Source organism: Microtus oregoni, unplaced genomic scaffold, assembly GCF_018167655.1.
Source record: "Microtus oregoni isolate MIOR12 unplaced genomic scaffold, Mior012 000064F_ref0000363, whole genome shotgun sequence".
NCBI lineage: Eukaryota > Metazoa > Chordata > Mammalia > Rodentia > Cricetidae > Microtus > Microtus oregoni.
Genome location: NW_024543874.1, coordinates 999939 through 1008645, shown reverse-complemented (window position 1 = coordinate 1008645; position 8707 = coordinate 999939). Strand labels below are relative to the sequence as shown.

At 39.5% G+C, this 8707-nt stretch overlaps 1 pseudogene; it reads left to right on the top strand.

Moving 5' to 3' along the window:
- Positions 1 to 331: 331 nt before the first annotated feature.
- LOC121440019 lies at positions 332 to 1042 on the top strand (annotated as a pseudogene).
- The last annotated feature ends 7665 nt before the right edge of the window (positions 1043 to 8707 follow it).

Genomic DNA, 8707 nt, shown 5'->3' with positions numbered 1-8707 from the left:
CAGGTCTCTTGTAAGGCAGCCTATTCTGCTTCTCTAAGAACTTCACTGTCTTACACCATAAACAAGTAGCACAGCATCTGATCAAGTAGCACACTCACCCGTTTGTCAAAGGCGGTCACTGAAAATGTCCATGTGGTATGAATTACTGTGTTTTTCTACATTAGCACAATTGAGTACTGTATGACTGTAACAGCTGTTGTGTGTCTCCTACCTGAAGAGCTATTGAGAGCTGATGATGCCGGGGAAAAGGGGAGGCAGTTTTCTATTTTTAAAACATGCTCCTAAAAATGTGTATGTGTGGCCGCTTTGCAGACGCCGCTGTCCCCTCTCACCGCTTGCTGCAGCCATGGTCAACCCCACCATGTTCTTCGACATCGCGGCCGATGGCGAGCCCTTGGGCCGCGTCTCCTTGGAGCTGTCTGCAGACAAAGTTCCAAAGACAGCAGAAAACTTTCGTGCTCTGAGCACTGGAGAGAAAGGATTTGGATATAAGGGTTCTTCCTTTCACAGGATTATTCCAGGATTCATGTGCCAGGGTGGTGACTTCACACGCCATGATGGCACTGGCGGCAGATCCATCTACGGAGAAAAATTTGAGGATGAGAACTTCATCCTGAAGCATACAGGTCCTGGCATCTTGTCCATGGCAAATGCTGGACCAAACACAAATGGTTCCCAGTTTTTTATCTGAACCACCAAGACTGAGTGGCTGGATGGCAAACATGTGGTCTTTGGGAAGGTGAAAGAAGGCATGAACATTGTGGAAGCCATGGAGCGTTTTGGGTCTAGGAATGGCAAGACCAGCAAGAAGATCACCATTTCCGACTGTGGACAACTCTAATTCTTTTGACTTGCGGGCTTCTTACCCACCAGACCATTCCTTCTGTAGCTCAGGAGAGCACCCCAGCCCCATCTGCTCGCAGTACCCTATAATCTCTGCCCTCACTGAAGTTCTTTGGGTTCCATATTTTCCTCATTCCCCTTCAAGTCTAGCTGGATTGCAGAGTTAAGTTTATGATTATGAATAAAAACTAAGTAAGAACTGTAAAAAAAAGAATGTGTGTGTGTGCGCGCGCGCGTGCGTGCCTGATTGTCTACATGGACATTATGAGCATTCAGATGCCTGGGAAAGAGGGGTTGGATTCCCTAGAACTGGAGTTACAAGAGGTTCTGAGCTGTCTGAGGGGTTCTCGAAACTGAATCTGGTTGCTCTGCAAGATCATCAAGGCTTCTAAGTGCTGAGTACTCTCTCCAGCCTTGGAGTCAGTTTTCTTTACAGTGTGCCTCTTGGTAGTTTGACTGTGTTCCAGTGGATAACCCCACACCTAGGAGTATATGAGCAGCACAAACTGAAATCAGTGGACTCTTAAAAAAGTGAGAGCCACAATTGGGAGAGAGCTGGAGTGGATCTGGGAGGAGTTATAGGGACAAGGGGAAAGAATATGATCAAAATACATTATACACATGTAGGAAATTCTCAAAAATGTTAAGTAAATATTGTATCTTTTAAAATCTTCTCACAAAGAAAATCCCTCGCCCAGAGAGTTTCAAGGTAGTCAAACATTTAAATAACACATTTAAGGATGAAGAAATTCTATTTTTATACAAAGCTTTGCTTAATAAATATTTATTTAAAAATTGAGTTAGAAAGAATGTTGTAGTAGGCTACGAGTTCATTTCCTGACCACCTGGCAGTTCAGCCTCAAAATAATCACACAGAAACTATATTATTTGCAATATTGTTTGCCTATAGCTTAAGCATATTTCTAGCTAACTCTGTCTTAAATTAACCCATTAATCAGTGTATCACCGCAAGGCTGTGGCTTACCAGGTAAAGTTCCAGCATCTGTCTCTGGCATGGCTACATAGCTTCTTATGACTCCATATTCTTTCTCTCGGCGTTCAGTTTAGTTTTCCCTGCCTAGCTAAATTCTGCCCTATCAACAGGCTAAGGCAGTTTCTTTATTCACCAATGGTATTTGCAGCATACAAAGGGGAATGCCACATCACCTCCCCTTTTCTGTCTAAATGAAAAAGAAGGTTTTAATTTTAACATAGTAAAATTGCATATAACAAAACAAGTATCAAGCAAGAATTACAGTTACATTATGTATATCTACTTTATCTTTCATCATAACTAAGAAAAACTATAATTATAACTATTTTTTCTTCAACTTCATCAAAGACTCCAGAAGGATATAATATTACTTAAGTAAACAGGAAGTACATTGTATGTAACTTCCAAAACTCGAGAATTGACAAAGAAATCTCACTGCCTGGACAGTCACCCAAAGTTCTTCTGTATCACTGGGGCATCCATCTTCAGCCTACAGGTCCATAGTATCCAGCAGACTTTTCCACAAAGCGGGAAATTTGAAGATCTGTTCTGCCTTGTAATGGTAAAGTCCATCAGTTGCTTTTTTATGTGTCCTGCAGAATGTCTGGCAGACTCTTTTATGAAACAGGAACCCCGAAGAACCTTCTAACCTTTAACCAGCAGTCATTTGTCTGTGGGTCCTGCATGTCCAGTTCATACAGCATAGCATCAAGCAGTACAGGCAAGAGAAGTTTCTTACCCAAATGGCTAGCAAACTCCTTAAAGAGCTTCTTCAATGCCCATTCTCCTCTTGAAGGAATTGGTGCTGCCAGGAGCAGATGTGTCTCACTGTCATGAAAAATCCTAAATTCTTAAACATTTAAATGCCATATTCTGAAGGTGTCTGAAAGATTTGAAGAATACTTATCTAACTGAAATATCTATATATATATATCTATATATATATATATATAAAATGTAAATAACATGCCTATATAATTTACCGATTAACCTGTATTTCTTAATTATACATTACATTTTTAAATGAGATGTACAAACACAATACCATAATCAAGAGCAGAAATATACATATAACAAAATTGACCTTGAATCTGTATCAATAAACTAAGATCCATACCAATGCAAATCTCTATAGCATACTTCCTTTAAATGTAAACAAACATTTATAAACACCCATTTAGGGAATTTGGGCATAGTTCTCTCCAAACTGCTTCCTGTTTTTTGTTGGGTGAAGTATTTTTGGGTATGTTCACAGTGATTTTTGGGGGGGTCTTGGTACATCAAACCACACATTAGTCTGGAATTAATACACAGGTTCTCATCTTCTGTGGAAACAAAAGAAGAACCTCTTTTCCAAAGCAACAAATCCCAAGACCCAAATTTTGGAATCAACATACCTTTAAAATATATAGGTTGGTTTAGGTCAGCAAGCCATACAATGAAATGTCTCTCTGTACTTAGTTCATTCACAGACAAAAATTCAAAGAAAATACAATAACATACATAATGCAGACTCTCTGTATATATCCCATCTTTATGTGGTTTATTTTTCTTACTCTATTACTTTTTCTATAAGTTTAATATTTATTTTATTATCTTTACTCCTTTAATCTATGACTGCCTGTACTCTTTTATATTACATTTACTGTCTCTACTCTTTTTCTTCTCTCTCCTAAGCCTACGTACATTTTTTAAATACACTCTGTCTTGTTTAGAGGTCTTTTATGTCTGAATCTGTCTTTATTGTATATATGTAATTATAATTATTTTCTGACCAGAAGTGCTTCTTAAAAAGTTAAGTGGCAGTATTGTTAAGGCAAACAAGGCCCTGCCTGCTTGCTCTGCCCAGTCCAACATGGCAGAAGTCTGTTCATTGTCTCTGAGAGACATTCTCTCTCCCCCAGATCCACGGTCAAATCGCAGGTCTGTGTTACCATTAAGCAAGTTGTAGCACTCTGCTCACAGACCCCATTGAAATGCTCCAGAGCCAGACCTCATCAGACTTTGTCTAGTCCAGGAAGCTGCCATTTCAAAATCATGTGGTTTTTTTTTTTTCTGATACCACTGAATCAGGAAAACCTCTCTTAAAGGAACTGCAGCATGCCACCAGCAAGAAAAGCCCATCCGGAAAAAAAAATGCAGCTAAACTTTGTTTTTTAGTGTCTAGAATTCCTTTCCAAGCCCTCTCAGGTTTTATGTGAATTTAGCTAGCACATGTTGAAATGCCAGTTTATTGTCATAGGCTGCTAGTTCATTTCCCAACCACCTGGTAGCTCAGACTCAAATCACATAGAAACTATATTATTTGCAATACTGTTTGACCAATAGCTTAAGTATATTTCTAGCTACCTCTATCTTAAATTAACCCATCTCCATTAATCTATGTATCGCCATGAGGCTATGGCTTACCGGGCAAAGTTCCAGCATCTGTCTGTGGCTACATGGTTCCTCCTGACTCCTCCTTCTTTCTCCCAGAATTCAGTTTAGTTTTCCCACCTAGCTAAATTCTGCCCTACCAACAGGCCAAGGCAGGTTCTTTATTCACCAATGGTATTGACAGCATACAGAGGGGAATCCCAGATCAAAAGAAGGCTTCACAACTCATCTGATTTTAGCATTATCCTGCAATTTAATCCAATACTACACTAAAAGAATATTCTATCACAACTAAGAGAGGCTTATATCAGGAGTATGAGTTTGACTCACTCACAATTAAATAAGGGACCAGCAAGGTGGCTCTGTGGGTAAGAGGGATTGCTGCTAACCCTAATGACCTGAGTTTGGTCCCCACATGGTAGAGATAAAGAGCTGACTCCCACAGCATGCATGCCAGGTATGCACGCATACACACATATACACACAAACGCTTGTACAAAACAAATGAATACATTGACATTTTAAAATGTAATTAAATCAGTACAGTTTATAACAAAAAAGTTAAAAATGAAAGTCATGTGATCATGTCAGTATGTGTAGGAAACAGCATTTGACAAAAATCAAGCATCTATTCCTTACTGAAAATGAAACTCTTCCCAGGTATGGTAGCACTGGCTTTAATACAAATGCCTGGGAGACAGGAACAGAAGCATTCTGCAAGTTCATGATCACCTTGGACTATACTATTCTTGGACTACCTCAAAACATCAATAAATAAATTAAGCAAACTCTCAGTGAACTAGGAATAGAGGGAAACTTCTCAGCCATATAAAGGATATCTACAAACAACTATATATTGAATTAAAACATCATAATTCTGAAACACTAAATGCATCCCTAAGATCCAGAACATAATAGAATATGTGCCCACTTCCATCCATCATTGTACTGGAACTCTGACACATGCAATTAGATTAAAAAGAAAGAAAAGGAAAAATTGGCCTAGTAAAATACACTAAATAAAACCATTTTTAGTCACAAAAGATATGATTATCTGATTGTAGAAAATGGAAAACACAAAAACAAAACAAAGCCTGTAGGAGATCAGGGCCATAGTCCAGGGATATAGTGTTTGCTCAGCATACACAAGTCTCTGGTTACCATCCTCTCTCTCTCTTCCTCTCTTTTTCTCCCTCTCCCTCTCCCTCTTTCCCTCGCTCTCCCTCTCTGTGCTAGAATCAATGACTAAACTCAACAAAAGTATAGGATACAAGACAAACAGACAAAACTTTAGTGTATTTTTATACACTGGCAGCAAAAATCCAAAATTAAAATTTTTAAATGCCATTCAGAATGTATATGTGTGCTTTTTCTCATGGTTTTTTTCTTTGTATACACACACACACACACACAGTGGAGTACTATTTAGCTACAAAGAAGGAAATTATGTTCTTTGTAACAAAATAAAAAAGATAGATCCACCTGGAAATCATCATGTTGAGTGAAATGTGAAATTCATGTGTTGTTGTTGCTTTTTTTCTCATGTTTGGATCTAGAATATAAGAAAATACATGAACTTTAACAGAGAGAGTTTCTGGAATGTGAAAGGTGATGAAAGAAAATGAGAGGAGGGAGACAAGGGAGGAAAACTGGGTTAGTGACTATAATTAAACCGTGCTATATAGACATCTGACAACGTCACAAGAAAACCTACTCTCTGGTACAATTATTATAAGCTGTTTAGTCAGGGTTTCTGTTGCTGTGAAGACACACCATGACCACAGGAACTCTTGTAAAGGAAACATTTAATTGAGACTGGCTTACAGTTTTAGAAGTTTAGTCCATTATTATTATGGTGAGAAGCATGGGGCATGCAGGCAGTCACGATGCTGGAGAAGGAGCTGAGAGTTCTACATCTTGATCCACAGGCAGCAGGAGACTGTGTGCCACCCTGGGCATGGCTGGAGCATGAGAGACCTCAAAGCCCGCCTCCACAGTGACACACTTCCTTTGAAAAGGCCATACCTACTCCAACAAGTCCACATCTCTTAATAGTGCCACTCCCTGTGGACCAAGCATTGGAAAACATGAATCTATGGGGGCCGTACTTACTCAAACCACCACATAAGCTAATAAAAATATGTTTAATATTGTTTTGCTAAAGAAACACAGCAATAAAATGACCTTCAGTGACATTTTGCCCTACCAATGTCTCATTCAGCCATCATCAGAGAAGCGTCCATCTGCAGTAGATGAGAACAAATACAGAGACCCACAGCTGGACAGTGTGCAGAGAGTGGGAGACCTTGGAATACTCAGTCCTAAGTGGGATGTCATCATCAAACCCCACCCCTCAGGGCTGAGATAGCTATGAAGAAGAGGCAGAAAGATTGATTGTAAGAGCCAGAGAAAGCAAAAAGGAAACAACATATTCCAGACACAGTAGGACTATCACACATAAGCTCACAGAGACTGTGGCAACATGGCCAGGGCCTGCCCAGGTTCAAGCCAGATGTGGTCCCAGCAAGGAGAGAAGCGGACACAAACCCCCATCCCTAACCAAGAAGCTACCTCCATTGGTAACCACTTGCAGTGGAAAAATTCATTTCCTCCAACTGAGTCTCACTAGGTATACAAATCATATTTAAAGGCAGATTCCATGTCCAGCTGCTGTGGAATAATCCTGTGTACTGTGAAAACATGTTGCTCTCGTTGTTAATAAAAAGCTGATTGGCCAGTAGCCAGGCAGGAAGTATAGACGGGATAGCTAGACACAGAGAGAATTCTAGGAAGAAGGGAAGAGTCAGAGGATTCGCCAGACAGTCAGAGAGTAAGCTAGATTGGGCATGCTGTACTGAGAAAAGGTACCAAGTCACATGGCAAAGCACAGATAAGAAATAGGAGTTAATTTAATGTAAGAGTTAGCTAGTATTAAGCCTGAGCTACTGGCTGAGCATTTATAAGTAATATTAACTTTCCATGTCAATTATTTGGGAACTAGTGGGCGGGAAAGAAAAGTCTGCCAACAAACAGCAGTAGATGGCCAACACAAAACAAACTCAATGGTATCATTGGAGGGGTTTTTTTTTGTGTCATATTACTTTGTGCATTTTTAAAAAACCTTATAGGCCTTTTGTTTGTATATTATGGTTTCAGATTTTATATTTTTATGGGTTTGGGGTTTTGTGTGTCTGTCTGTGTATGTGTGTATTTGAGTGTATATGTGTTTCTCATGCTCTTTCTTTGTTGTTATTATTTTATTCTCATTTGTTTCTTTTTTTAACTATGATTGTTTTCTAAAATGATAGAGAAAGAAGCAATGGAGTTAGATGGGAGGGGAAGTGGGAAGAACCTGGAAAGACATGAAGGAGGGAAAACCATACCAGAATATATTGTAAGACAAAAGTTATTTTCAGGGTGGTGTTGGTGCATGTCCTTAATCCCAGCACTCGGGAGATAGTGGCAGGTGGATCTCTGTGTGTTTGATGTCAGCCTGGTCTACAAGAGCTAGTTCCAGGATAGACTCCAAAGCTACAGAGAAACCCTGTCTCAAAAAACAAAAAGACAAAAAAAGAAAAAAGAAAAGAAAGAAAAGAAAAAAATTATTTTTCTCTTTTGTTACAACATGTTTTATTATTTAAAACAATTTTTAAATTTAAATATTTTGGTCATATTCTTCCCCTCCCTCAAGTTCTTCCAGTTCCTCTCCCTCTCCACCCAACCGGTTCTTTCTCAAAAAACAAAAACCCCAATACAACAACAATAACCCTCTCAAAAAAAAAAAAAAAAAAAAAACCAAGAAAACAAAATAAAACGACACCCAAAAAGAAAAAAGTAAAACATCAAACTATAACCAAATAAAAGCACACACACAAAAAAACGGAGTCCATTATAAGCTGATCAACGACTCCTAACACGAGGCCTTTACCCATAGCCATAACGATACCCCATCAGTTTCTTCTTGATTCCCCGCAGTCTCGAAGGCAGAGCTGAGCCAGCCAGCTGTGAGAAGTGTTCAGGCTGAAGGTGGAAGAGGAAGGAGCTTTGTCACTGATGTTGGAACAAAGAGTGGAGCCAAGGTTTTCCAGCAATGGTGCTAGCTGTGGGAAGAAAGTTGATCTGGGCAAAAAGCAGCTTTAGTTTGCTGGCATTTGTGGGGCACAGGGATGTAAACTGAAATATAAGCTACATGTATTTAAAATGCATAATTTGACCAGAGTTTTGATATACCGTCATGTCCCATGAAACCGTCTCCACTAGCAACACATCCTCCCTGCCTAAGGTTTCCGGTGTCCATGGTCATCCCTCCCTCTTGCACCACTCAGCCCCAAACAACCACAGCCCTACTTTCTGTCACAGGAATGACTTTGCCCTTCCCAGTTTTACTCATATGGAATCTATAGTCTAGGTTTTCAAATCAGGTTTTGTTTTTCATTCCACTTTTACTCTGAGCTTCCAAATCGCTCCTGGATGCTATGGCCACTCCTCTTTGCT